Source organism: Lepidochelys kempii, chromosome 4 (assembly GCF_965140285.1).
Source record: "Lepidochelys kempii isolate rLepKem1 chromosome 4, rLepKem1.hap1, whole genome shotgun sequence".
In the NCBI taxonomy this organism is placed as follows: Eukaryota; Metazoa; Chordata; order Testudines; family Cheloniidae; genus Lepidochelys; species Lepidochelys kempii.
Genome location: NC_136383.1, coordinates 8796693 through 8809767, shown reverse-complemented (window position 1 = coordinate 8809767; position 13075 = coordinate 8796693). Strand labels below are relative to the sequence as shown.

General features: G+C 44.2%; 1 protein-coding gene across 7 annotated transcripts in view; it reads left to right on the top strand.

Moving 5' to 3' along the window:
• The first annotated feature begins 298 nt into the window (after window positions 1–298).
• The window catches only part of SLC20A2 (solute carrier family 20 member 2), a 71916-nt gene continuing 59139 nt past the window's right edge, over window positions 299–13075 (top strand). For 4 of the 7 annotated variants that reach the window (XM_073340278.2, XM_073340279.2, XM_073340272.2 and 1 more), the window contains exon 1: window positions 299–397. The gene's annotated coding sequence lies outside the window, so the exon portion shown is untranslated. The other 3 variants (XM_073340275.2, XM_073340276.2, XM_073340277.2) reach the window with 3 other exon arrangements.

Genomic DNA, 13075 nt, shown 5'->3' with positions numbered 1-13075 from the left:
GTCCTGGGGGGACACCTTGCAGCCAGATGGGCAGCGGGCGGGCTCGGGGCCTGGGGCGACGCTCCGTGACGGGGCTGCGGCCGGGGCCGGCCTGCCGGGGGTGGAGAGGGGTCTGTCCGCGTTGCCTCACGCGGAGCCGGGGAGGGCGAGAAGGAAACGCCCCCGCGGGAGGCAGCGGCCCCCTCAGGCCCCTGCGGCGCGCCCTGGCCGCCACGGCACCCCGAGCAGACGCGCGCACTCCCCGGCCGCCTAGTCAGTGGCGCCCCCCCCCCTCTCCTCCGAAGTGACGCTGGGCCCGTGACCTCACGTCCCTCCGCGCTTCCGCATCCGGTTCGCGCGCGCAGCGGCCGCTGTTGGTGCTTCGCCGAGCGCGAGGCTGGAAGGCGCCGGCTGGGCGGTAAGTAGGAGCTGCCGCGCGCGCGGCGCGGCCCCTCCCCCCCGGCTGTGTGTCCGGCCCTGGGCCGGCCTCCCGCGGGCGGGGCTGGAGGCAGGCTCCCCGGGCGGAGGTTACCGCCGCTCCTTCGCCGGCGGAGCGGGGCCGGCCCCCGCTCGGCTCGGGGGCGCGATGGGCTGCCCCAGCCCGGCCCTCACGAGCGCTCGCTGCCGGGGCGGCTGGGCCCCGCCTGGCGCCCACGCCCCTCAGATCCCACGAAACTCTAGTCCGGGCGCCAGGCCCCCTGCCAGGCCGGTACCGGCCGCGGCGGGAGGCTGTGGGGCCCTCGCGCTTCGGGGGAGGGGTACGGAGCGAAGGAGGCTGCGCGGTAAGAGGAGCAGCGGGAAGGGGGGGGCACCCCCAGGTACAAGGTACAAATGCCCTGGCTCGGCCACGCCGCCGGCCCCCGGCCAGGACCCCGCGCCGCGCCGCGGGCTCAGACCAGCGGCTGGCGCGCCGCCGAGGCGGCCCCGGCTTGCCCCGGAGCCAGAGCGGTTGTTTCAAAGATTTTCCTCCCGGGGCAGGGGCGGCTCGTAGCGAGCGCAACGCTCCCCGCAGCGGCTTCGGCCAGGGCCAAGGCCGTCAGCGGGGCAGGATTCAGTCCGGGGTAATCGTGCCAAAGCCTCGCTTCCATTGGCACCCCCCGGGAGGGATTGTGCCGAAAGCAAACACCGGGCCACTAACCTTGAGACTTTTTTTTTTTTTTTCTCCTTAAGTGAAGAATGTAGTTAAATAATTCAAGCAGGCAGAATTAGGGAAACTAAATTTTTTACCCTGATCATGGAGATGGTTCAGTTTAGGGCAGGTCTGCCGAACAGAGATAGGTCAGCCCAAGTACATTGCTCGAGGCTGTGAAAAACGTCCTGCCCTGTGTAATGTAAGTAAGCCAGTAGAGAGAAGAATTCTTTCGATCTGTTGCAGGGGTGGGCAAGCTTTTTGGCCTGAGGGCCACGTCTGGGAATAAGAAAACTGTGGAAACTTGCATCCGATGAAGTGAGCTGTAGCTCACGAAAGCTCATGCTCAAATAAATTGGTTAGTCTCTAAGGTGCTACAAGTCCTCCTTTTCTTTTTGCGAATACAGACTAACAGGGCGGTTACTCTGAAACCTGACATCTGGGAATAGAAATTGTGTGGTGGGCTTTGAATGCTCACCAAACGGGGGGGTGGGGGGGGAGTGCGGGCTCTGGGGTGGGGATGAGGAGTTTGGGGTGTAGGATGGTGCTCTGGGCTGGGACTGAGGGGTTGGGAGGGCAGGAGGGGGATCACGGCTGGGGCAGGGGGTTGGGGCATGGGGAGAGACTCAGGGGTGCAGGCTCCGGGCGGCGCTTACCTCAAATAGCTCCCAGAAGCAGCAGCATGTCCCTTTTCCAGCTCCGACACAGAGGCGCAGCCAGGTGCCTCTGCAGGCTACCCTGTCCGCAGGCACCGCCCCTGCAGCTCCCATTGGTGTGCCGGAGGGGGTCATTGGAGTACATAGGAGCCAGAGCGGGGCCATGCGGCTGCTTCCGGGATCTGCATGGAGTGACCCCGACCCTGCTCCCTGGCTGCAACGCCAGAGTCGGGCAAGCACCAGATCCCACTCCCCAGCAGAAACTTGAGGACCGGGCTTAAAATGGCCCGCGGGCCATAGTTTGCCCACCCCAGATCAATAATCACCTCTCAGAGAGATGGATTTACTACAGCAATAGAAGAACCCCTTCCATCGCTATAGTAAATGTCTATGCTACAATGACACATCTGCAGCGTTTCTAGTGTAGATTTACCCTTAGTCCATGTGACACCAATAGAAAAGAACAAATGCAAGTAAAATATAAATGGAAATTAGGAGGACTAAGAGGAAGCTTGAAGGGCAAGCATCTAAAGAGATACAAACAAGAAATTATTTAAAAAGCAAGAGCATCTAGAAGCAAGAAGCCTGTGAGAATTGTTATGTTCAATGAACTTCCAAAGAGTAAAGGGAGCAATTAAGAGGAAACGGACATTGTGGAAAACTAATGATTCTTTGCATCAGGCTTCATCACAGACCTACCCCAGGCCTATGATTTTTAGGCATTAAAGTTGAGATACTGTCAGAGACTGACATGTCAAAAGAGGAGATACTGGAAAAACAGCAACAAGTTACTAGGACTGGATGATATATAACCAGTAGTTCTGAAGGTATTTAAGTATAAAGTGCTTAGCTGTTAATGAAAATGTGCAATCTCTCATTAAAATCAGTCCCTGTATCAGAAGACTGGATGGGTAGGAAATGCAGTCCCTATCTAAAACAAATGCTAGGGACGATCACAGGAATTAAAATTTCTTCAATGGACAGTTAATTCCATCATTTTCCAATTTGGGGATTCTTGCGCCTTCCTTTGCAGTATCTGAAACTATTAGGCAGGATATCAATCTGACCCATTATTTGCAGTTCTTCTGTTTGTAAAATGGTGGTCAAAGCTATCTGCACTTTATAAATCTTTGGCTAAATCAGTGTGTAGTGGGATTGACTGTGCATAGACCTTGTCTGCATTCACACTGAATCTGTGTTAGTAAGAACAGGCTATCCACTAGTTCAGGCATTCCCAAACAGATGTGTGTGTATCATTGGTGGTACGTGAATTTGATGTTCTGTCAGCTCACTTCACAACAATTTTTAAGAAGGTAGTATATGAACCAGTGAAGTTTGGGAACAGCTGCTAGTTGATTACCATGGCCTTATAATACAGTTTATGGAAATATGGCAGTCTTGACATAACCTTTTAAATATAATCTTACTAGAAACTTAAATCTCATCTAAAACATTTTACCTATTAGTATTACTAGTAACATGTCCGTTACCTTAACTGAAATAAATCAGGGGAAAATATTTTTTTCCACTTTGTACACTCTGTTTCCCATGGAGTCTTGTCAGTTTCTCCTGTTTGTGGTTTTTCCACATAACAGGGGATACAAGTTTTAAATAATCAAAAATGTTGTTGTTGGGAGGGGATTTTTTTCTTGTTTTTTGTTGGGGGAGAAGGGTTGCCAGGGAGCATGGGCAGATCAGAGTTAATCAAAATAATTTTTGCTTTTTGTGAAATTGACGAGTTTCAATTTGTCCCTTTAAAGATGGGTCTTGCCAAGTCCCTAGTTCCAGTGTGAGTGTAGACAGGCTAGTAGAGAAGTTGCTTTCTTTCCTACTTGAGGAAAAGGGGAAAAAAGGGACAAAGAGATGTATTGGTCCTTTTGGGCTTGCAAAATTCATGTAGCGGAAACAACCAAAATGACTATCCTTTAGTTGGTAGTAATGTTACATGGGCAGGCAATAGTTAAGTGTCCATCATATTGTGTACAATCCAGTAAATGAATCCAAATACTTCATCCACTGGGTCCACAGATGGTTCTTTTTAATACCCCTCCAGAAGATGACTCAACTTCACACAAGCAGAGAGTTCTGAATATTCCTTTTCTGTACAATACATACCTCACATTAATGGAAATTGGAAAAGGTCCTGATGGTTCATGACTGGATTTCAGAAGTTTCACACTGTCATCAGTGAAAAGAACTGGCTTACAGACTGAGAAATAAGATGTTGAATCCTTGAGTAAATGCTTTCATTTTCTGGATTTGTTTTAAATGATAAAAAATACTGTTTGGAAAACTGGAGTCCCTTTCATGGTACTCACTAGTCTGTAAAATGGAAGTGCATCTATGTCTATCAACAATCTCTAATACTCCTTGTGTATTTATTTTAATAAAACATTAAAAAAATCTTTCCAATTTAATAATCAAAATTACCTTTCTGTGTACAGTAGCTAAAAATTTTCCAGGTTTCTGCTGAACTGAGCTGGAAGCAATTGTGAAATGTTCAGAAATTCTGAAATAGTATGAAGCTGTGTTTGTTTTCATGGAATCAGGGTACAGATATTAAAGCAGATTAGGTTTAGCTCTTACGACCTTTACTTTGAAGAGCCAAGATAGTTTGATTATTTTAAGATGGAGGAAGAAGAGAAATCTTGTTGTCCAGAATACATATATTTTACAGTAAAGAAATCACGTCTTGTAGTGGCTTTTGAAGAATGGTGCTTGAACCATGAATGAGAGAGAAGTGGTTATATTTTTTTCCCCTCTGTTGGGTAATACTGCATTAAATTACAGCAAATCGTTCACTACATCATTTGGTTTCTGTATTATGTTTAATGTTGCGTGATAGTTTGGGGTAGATGTGAGTGAGAGTACTGTTCTAAGTTTAACAATGCAGACAAAACAGCCAGCATGCAACTTTTAAACATGTACAATTTAGATTATACATTTGTAAGATGTCTTTAACATTTACCAGTTAATTGTCAATATTGACTATGTGAAAAAAGTAGTTACTTTCATGGTAGCAAAGAGCTATACCAACAAAGTGACGTACGTAAGATTGCAGCGTCTGGTGTTGAAATGATTAATCAAATTTCCTGAATCAATTCATAATAGCTTGACTAATAAGAACATACAGGAAGTCTCATTACTAATCTTCCTGATGACTTTATTCTTACTAGATTATTGGATCTTGTTGGACAGGACGCATTTGTGATCTTTTAAAACTATGTGCCAGGTTTCACGTAAGCTGCATTTGTTTTGGGGAATGTTACATAGAGACTGATCAGTACATTTCCTGTTAGATTGCTCAGCCCTATTTAAAAAGATGTTATGGAATCTAGATAGAAGTAGTTCTGTATAATCACAGAAAGTGTGTAAAGGAGAGCTTTCATAGTCTGGTTTTGTTCAACTGTAAAATTGATGTTTCAGGGTTATGGCTGCAAATGTTTTTAACTTTGCTTTTGCACACAACTCTAGGGTTTTTTAAGAAGTGATACTGTCAGTCTGAGAATATTGAATTAAATGCTAAAAGTAACAGAGCTAAGGTAAATGATGTACTACTTAACAAGTGTAGTGCTTTCCGCCTTCAAAGTACTTTATAAACATTAACTAGTTTCTGTAAATTACAGGTCAGATTTTTAAAATTGTTCAGCATCCAGGAACTCTCACTGCTCTCCAGGGGAGTTGTTAGGTGCTGAGGCTCTTGAAAAAATGGCCACTTAATTAGATGCCTAAATAGAAGCTGTTAGGTGCAAGGTTTTTTTGAAAATTAGGTCCTATAATCTTAACTAATCTTAACTATCCTTGGGAGGGGGAGAGAAAGCTCAGTGGTTTGAGCATTGGCCTGCTAAACCGAGGGTTGTGAGTTCAATCCTTGAGGGGGCCATTTAGGGATCTGGGGTAAAAATTGGGGATTGGTCCTGCTTCAAGCAGGGGGTTGGACTAGATGACCTCCTGAGGTCCCTTCCAACCCTAACCTTCTATGATTCTATGATCCTAACTTAAGCACTTCTGTTGTTTGAGTGGTAAAAAATAATCTTTTGGTCATAAGTAAAATATAGGGAGGTTTTGCTTAGTATTGTGCATACCTAAATTCTGCCAGCAGAGTTTATAAATTCAATGAAGCTGCAAATGTGGTTCTTAGGAGTCACACATTTGTATTGCCTTAGAGACTAACCAATTTATTTGAGCATAAGCTTTCGTGAGCTACAGCTCACTTCATCGGATGCATACTGTGGAAAGTGTAGAAGATCTTATTATATACACACAAAAAGCATGAAAAAATACCTCCTCCCACCCCACTCTCCTGCTGGTAATAGCTAATAGGTATTTTTTCATGCTTTTTGTGTGTATATAATAAGATCTTCTACACTTTCCACTGTATGCATCCGATGAAGTGAGCTGTAGCTCACGAAAGCTTATGCTCAAATAAATTGGTTAGTCTCTAAGGTGCCACAAGTACTCCTTTTCTTTTTGCGAATACAGACTAACACGGCTGTTACTCTGAAACCACACATTTGTATTGTTTGTGAGCACAATCATATTGGAAACCTTGCAGGAGCTCTAAGTTTTCTAATGAACTCTGCCAGTTACAATAATTGAAATATGCCCCCTCTTACACATACATACGCATATTTCAGGCTTTGCTAAAATTAATAGGGTCACATCCTCAGCCTGGTGTAAATTGGCATATCTCCATTGAAATCAATGGAGCTATGCCAGTTTACACCTAATGAGAAATGTAGGACTGGAAGGGACTTTGAGAGGTCATTGCGCCTAGCCCCCTGTGTTGAGACAGGGCCAAGTAAACTTAGACCACCTCTGACAGGAGTTTGTCCAATCTGTTCTTCAAATTTCCCATGATGGGGATTCCACAACCTCCTTTGGCAGAGCTTAACTACCCTTATAGTTAGAAAGTTTTGCCTAATATCTAACCTAAATCTCCCTTCCTGTAGATCAAGCTTTTTACTTCTTGTTCTACCTTCAGTGGATGTGGAGAACAATTGATCACTATCTTCTTTATAACAGCCCTTAACATATTTGAAGTCTGTTGTAAGATGATTGGTCCCCCCTTAGTCATCTTTTCACAAAACTAAACACGCCCAGTTGTTGTTTTTACTTTTCCTCATAGGTCAGATTTTCTAAACCTTGTTGCTCTCCTCTGGGCTCTCTAGTTTGTCCACATGTTTTCTGAAGTATGGTGCCCAGAATTGGAGACAGCTTAGGCCTCACCAGTGCTGAGTAGAGTAAGGCAGTTACCTCCCAGGTCTGCTGTTTGACATTTGTGTTAATACACCCCAGAGCCTTTTTCTCAACTACCTCACATGGTTGACTCATATTCTATTTGTGATCCACTATAACCCCCAAATCCTTTTCAGCAGAACTACCATTTAGCTGGTTATTCCCCATTTCGTTGTTATGCATTTGATTTTTCCTTCCTAAATGTAGTACTTTGCACATATTGGATTTCATCTTGTTGATTTCAGACACATTTTCTAATTTGTCAGGATTGTTTTGAATTCTAATCCTGTTCTCCAAAGTGCTTGCAGTCTCACCCAGATTGGTGTCATCCACAGATTTTATAAGTGTACTCTCCACTCCATCATCCAAGCCATTAACGTAGTGGTTCTCAACTCTGGTCCACCGCTTGTTCAGGGAAAGTGCCTGGCGGGCCGGGCCAGTTTGTTTACCTGCTGCGTCTGCAGGTTCGGCCGATTGCGGCTCCCACTGGCTGCGGTTCGCTGCTTCAGGTCAATGGGGGCTGCAGGAAAAGGCGGCCAGCACATCCCTCGGCCCATGCTGCTTCCCGCAGCCCCCATTGACCTGGAGCAGCGAACTGCGACCAGCGGGAGCCACGATCGGCCGAACGTGTGGATGCGGCTGGTAAACGAACCAGCCCGGCCTCCCAGGGGCTTTCCCAGAACAACCGGTGGACCGGAGTTGAGAACCACTGCATTAATGAAAACACTGAATAGTACCAGACCCACTACTGACTCCTGCAGGACCCCATTAGATATGCTGTCCCAGTTTGACAGTGAACCATTGATTTATTTCTTGAGTACAATTTTTCAAGCACATGTGCACCCACTGTATAGTAATTTCTAGACCATGCTTCTTTAGTTTGTTTATGAGAATGTCATGTGGGACTGTGTCAAAAGCCATACAAAAATCATGGTGTGGCACAGGAGCTCCAGGGCATGGTGCTTATCAGATGCTAAACTCTGTCAGAACTTGGTTTTAAGACTCCACGTGATACATTGTAAAAACCACAGAAGAAACCTCTGCATGACTTACATTGCCCAACAACACTGGAAGCTCTGAAAGTGGGAAGACAATCCTGATAAGACCACAGCCCATCATGCTGAACAGTACTGTCTCACGGTTTATTTGTACTCCCGTCTGCATCCATCTATTGTCTCTTGTTTTATACTTAGATTGTAAGCTCTTTGGGACAGGGATTGTTTTTATTCTGTGTTTTTACAGCACCTAGCACGGTGGGGTCCTGGTCCATAACTGGGGCTCCTAGGCACTAAGAAATACAAATCAATAATATTAATGACGCCTTCAGCCCAGGATGCCTTGTGTGGAAGGCCTTAAATTGTAACCTTAAATTATTTAGTCATGGTGATTCCTTTTGACACTGTTATGAATCTTTTTATAACTCGGTAATTTTACTTACATGTATATATGAATGGGCAGGATTGACCAGAAGCCCAGCTGATCGTGCTGGGCTCCAGTGTGCTCCCCTTCTGAAGCAGCCCAATTTTATGTGTTCAGTAGGGAGGCTTGTCATGGTCTCATGACTCTCTGCTTCCTGAAGCATGACTCCCTCTTTTAAAATTCCACTGAGGTCAAGAGTGCCATAGCCATGGGGCAAGATACAATTGCATGCCCCCACTCAGGTGACTATGCTGCTGCTCAGCCCCTGTGCTGGGGAAAGTTGAAGAGTTTGCCACTGCTTACCTTCCTCATGTGAGAGAATAAGACTCTATCTCTACATGCCTTCTACCGGGGGGGCGGGAAGGTAACTTTTGTTGGAGGGAAACACAGGAGTATTAGCTCACTTCTATCTTTGGCCCAATGCACTGTAAGAACAGTAGTGTGAGAAGACCTGGCTACAAGACTGACCACTCCAGGTCTCAGTTTGGTCATGCCAGTAGTTTGAGGAGATGAGTAAAAGACTACTCTGTCCACATTACATGATTGGACTGTGTTTTAACCATGGTAGGAGGTGCCCTTATGTTGTAACCTGGTTCCCTGACATGGTGGTTCTTTGACTGAAGATGTAGTCTTTGATGTGGACGTGAGACAGCTGCTGTTTAGGAAGAGAAGGCTCAGTGCCTCGGACTCATGAGAATGGAGGTAAGATCATCTGCTTTCCAGTCCCACTCTACAAGTGGTATAAGGTGTAGGGTGTTTCCTGGAGTCACCTGCAGATGCTGAATGCTGCGCAAACACTCCTTCCTGCCTTTCTGCGGACTCCCTCTCATTTGGGAGGGATGTTGAAGGGGAAGGCACTGAAAGCTTAATGGTACTGCGGGGCAGAGCTACTGAAGCCTAGGGCAGGTGTCGGATGGAGGTTGTGGAGGGAGGAAGATTTTGCTGCTGCTCCAGCAGAGGGTGTAAGGAAGGAAAAGATCCTGATACCAATAGTAGAAAAGAATGAAGGGCTTTGGTTGCTGTGAGATGGGGGAATCAAAAATGCTGTTTCCCACAGTGGGCGAAAAGTTGGGGGAGCATTTAGCCAGCCAGTAGGGAGTGTTATCCATCTTTATGAAGGGTATTAGGCAAGACAAAGGGCTAGGATCTAGGTTTTTTTAAAGAATGAAAGCTTACCTCTTCATTTGACCTTTGTGTGGAATGCGTAAAATTGAGGGTGTTACTATAGTTTAATAAAAATAATTCCAAATTCCAAGACTAACAGACTTGACAGATAGTCAAAGGAACCAATCTTGAATTAGAAAAACAATAAACCAAATTTTAAATTTCTGAGGTAAGCCCTTTTTATTAATTTAAGATATGCAGTGGCAAAACCTGGTAGCCTTTTCAAAACTGAAAAACCTCCCATTTTTCAAATACTTATCCAGCATTCTTGTCAATTACACCCACACATCCCTTTAAAAAAAAACAACTCCTCCCTGGCAGAGATCTATGAATGACACATTTTAGGAGGATTGGTTTAGCACTGGTGAAATCTGAAGAGGGTTGATTTAAACTAGTAGGGTTTAGTGCAATTGAAGAGATAGAAGCAAAATCAACTTTGTGTATATAAATACAAACTTAGATTCTGCATAAACGTATGCTTAACTGTACACATGGGTAGTCTCATCAAGGTGCTGACTAGGGCCCCAGTCCTGCACACACAGATGTACCTAATTGTACACGTGGGACTACATTCATGTGTAAAATAAAGCATGTGCATAAGTGTTGGCAGGGTCAGCACCTATATAGTCAGCAACTGTATAGACTGATTATCCCTTTCCACAGATTGTTAGTGATGGTTTTTAAAATACAGCACTCAACATTTGTAATCTTAGAGACATTTTTTTTTGTAATGCAGAATAGAAAGTTATCTTTAGAACTGAACACCAAATGGATGTACTGCTTACTAAAATATCGCCTGTATCATTCGGAAAGAATAGCCTGTAATATGTTTTTGACTGACACTGTGGGGTGTGAATTCTAAATTCCTGCATAGAAAGATGTACACTGGTTGTGCAAGGGAGTTCCATGTGATCATTTTATTTATGGCATGTTTCTCAGATGTCTTTCCATGAATAGAGCAGCTGTTATGAACTTTAACCAGCATGGAGCTGTGAGTGCGTTTAGCCTACTCCCTTTTACTATATTCAGATATTGCTGTAGGCCATGATGAACAATATCAGAATTAGTTTGTGACACTAGTTTTATGAAATCAAGCAGTAGCTTAGCCTTAGTAAATACATGTTATGGACATCTGATAGAAAACTTAAGCATAAAAAGGGCATATTTTTTGTAGCTCAACTTCAATGGAAAATTTAGATTAGGAACACAAGTTGGGAGCTGATATAAGCCTCCCGCATCCATTTCTTTAGTGTTTAAGATGAAGAAAGGATGGGGCTGGAAGAAGAGGAGGGCTTAGATTGTTTTTGGGGGTGGGAAGAGAAGGGGGTTCTTGACTGTCTTTAGCTATGCTCTTCACCCACGTCTCCCGTGTTAAACAGCAATGGGGCCACTAAATAAACTTGCAGGGATTTTCCTTCTTTTGGTAATGAGCTGTGCATTGTTAGAAGACGATGCATAGGCAAGACTTTGAAAAATTTATGTCCATAACTGTGCTAATTGATACATTTACATGACCTATATGTGGAAGATGGATTTTTTATTCTGATTTAGGTAAATATAGAGTGTAAGAAATACAACTTTTTGTCTAACACACCTTATTGAAAATTGCAGCAGCTAAAGCTACCTCTCCTATGTGTTGCAACAGATTTCCTTATCCTGACTCTGTTTCTGCAAATACCAAAGCTTTAGCATTCTAAGTCCATTAATGACCTAAAACTGATGAACCAGTGTTGCTCTTACTGCTCCTAAGAGTATCTCTGCCACAGCTGACAGCAGCAGAGCTCTCCATCACTACTGCTATTCTGCTTTGACAATAGCAATGTCCTGAGGGCCCAACACTAAACTTCTCTGCTTGAATTTTAGCTATTGTGGATGAGGTTGTGGGGTCTGGGAGCAGCACTATGCTACAACCTGTGAATTGGACCTTTGTTCCTCTTAGTTTGGGAAGGGCAGTGGGGAAGGGCCAGGACCATTATTGATTATTCCTTGCAACCTGTTGGTCTTCCTGGCAGGAGGGAAAGGAGGACAAGGGGCAAGTGTTTTTAAGGAAGGTATTTTAAGGTAATTTCTCTAGAAACCAACTCTTGTTACTGATACACAATGTGGGGGAAGCTGGAAGGTGAACTTATGAGTGGATCCAGAGGGAGAAGCAATTGGTTGAATACATGCCTCATAAATTTGGGCATCAGGTTCTTCTGGATTGAGAGTGAGAGGAATTCTATTTCACTCTACCCCAGTCTGTGTTACTAGTCCTTGATAGAGCTTAAGGGATTTAGGATGATCTGTTACTTGGTTAAAGATGTTGGAAAAGAAGGGAAATGTGCCTAAATCCAGTGTCCTCTGTTAAAGTTTGAGTGGGCTGTTTATGTATAAACCAGTGTCTTATGCTCACCTGGAAGATGGTGTTCAGGCAGGGTCACCCCATCCAAAAATATATACAGCAGAAATATGGAGCTTCAGTGGTGGATGATGGACAATTATTAGAGGCATGGAGAGACTTTGAATGAAGAATGGGAATAGAGAAGGTAAATAGCATCACCTGTTGTCCCACTACAAGAACAAGAGGACATTCAATTAAATTGAAAAGCAGTATATTAAAAACCTTGATATACAGTGCATACTCATGCCACATGATATTGAAGCCAAAAGCTTAGTGAGTTTACAAGGAGGATTAGACATTTATATAGATAATGAGAACACTCAGAGTTATATTAAATAGGATTAAAAATAAATTAGGGATATAAACCTTCATACTAACTGATGAGGTTGGGAAAGAATTTCTCCTGTGGGAAAATTACATCATTGTTCACTATAGAATTTCTTGCATCTTCCTCTGAAGCATCTGGTACTGGTCACAGTCAGAGCCAGGATTATAGACTAGACAGACCACAGACTTGATCTGATATGGCAGTTCTTGTGATCAGCTATGATGGATAGAATTCCCATGAGAAGGATTGAGAGGGGTCCTTTGAAGTTTTACAAGACAAGCTACTGCACACAGTGGGCTCAGTTTTCTATATATTTTTTTTAATGAAAAATGACAGCTTTTGTTGAAGTGGTATTAAAAGAAAGGGTCCAGAGGACTATCTGTCTTCTTGGTAATACTAACCGCTTATATAATTATGGAGCCCAGGATTGCTCTATGCTCTACTGCAATACAAACATGTAATATAACACATGTACAAAGAACTAGGATCTTGTATAAGCAGGCTGCTCTTTGCAGACTAGTTTTCTCAAGGCTATCAAGAAATACAAGAACACACCCTTGTTGTTTGAAGTACACGCTGACTTTAAAGGGTGTTCTGTCCAACATTAGGGATTTCAGAAAGGGCAGAAGAGAAAAGGGGTTACTCTTTTGATGGTCAGAGTAAGGCAGAGCACACTAATAGAGCTAATAGTTCCAGCAGTTTTTTACTGAGCTAGAGGATCCTCCTGGCAGTATTGGCACAACAATGAGGGTTGAAGTTGGTCTCAGCCCTCTAGTAAGTAA